Source organism: Anneissia japonica, unplaced genomic scaffold, assembly GCF_011630105.1.
Source record: "Anneissia japonica isolate Jap-2015-1 unplaced genomic scaffold, ASM1163010v1 scaffold288265_len830512_cov201, whole genome shotgun sequence".
In the NCBI taxonomy this organism is placed as follows: Eukaryota; Metazoa; Echinodermata; class Crinoidea; order Comatulida; family Comatulidae; genus Anneissia; species Anneissia japonica.
Window position 1 is genome coordinate 516,298 of NW_022752171.1, and position 270 is coordinate 516,567.

At 27.0% G+C, this 270-nt stretch overlaps 1 protein-coding gene across 1 annotated transcript in view; it reads right to left on the reverse strand.

Moving 5' to 3' along the window:
- LOC117122123 (complement factor B-like) overlaps positions 1-270 on the reverse strand; it is a 15,276-nt gene that overhangs the window by 6,562 nt on the left and 8,444 nt on the right. The gene's annotated exons all lie outside the window — the stretch shown is intronic.

Consider the following 270-nt stretch of genomic DNA (forward strand, 5'->3'; position numbering starts at 1 on the left):
AACGGATTCCGTAAAATATTTATGTTAAAATTACTTCTGTGTTCATTATAATTTTGTCTAAAGATTGACTGGTTCGACTATAAAGCTAAGTCAGCGTAAAACTGAAAAATCCTCAGATTTTGGATTCATTTTTCGAATAGTTAACCCTCGTTAACCCTAAAATGACTTAGTTTATTATAATCCTTAATCATTTATTAATTAATATCTGTTAAAATTAGAATTGGCGAATTTTGGCCAATTTAGGAAAATTGAAGTTGAAATATACTATAC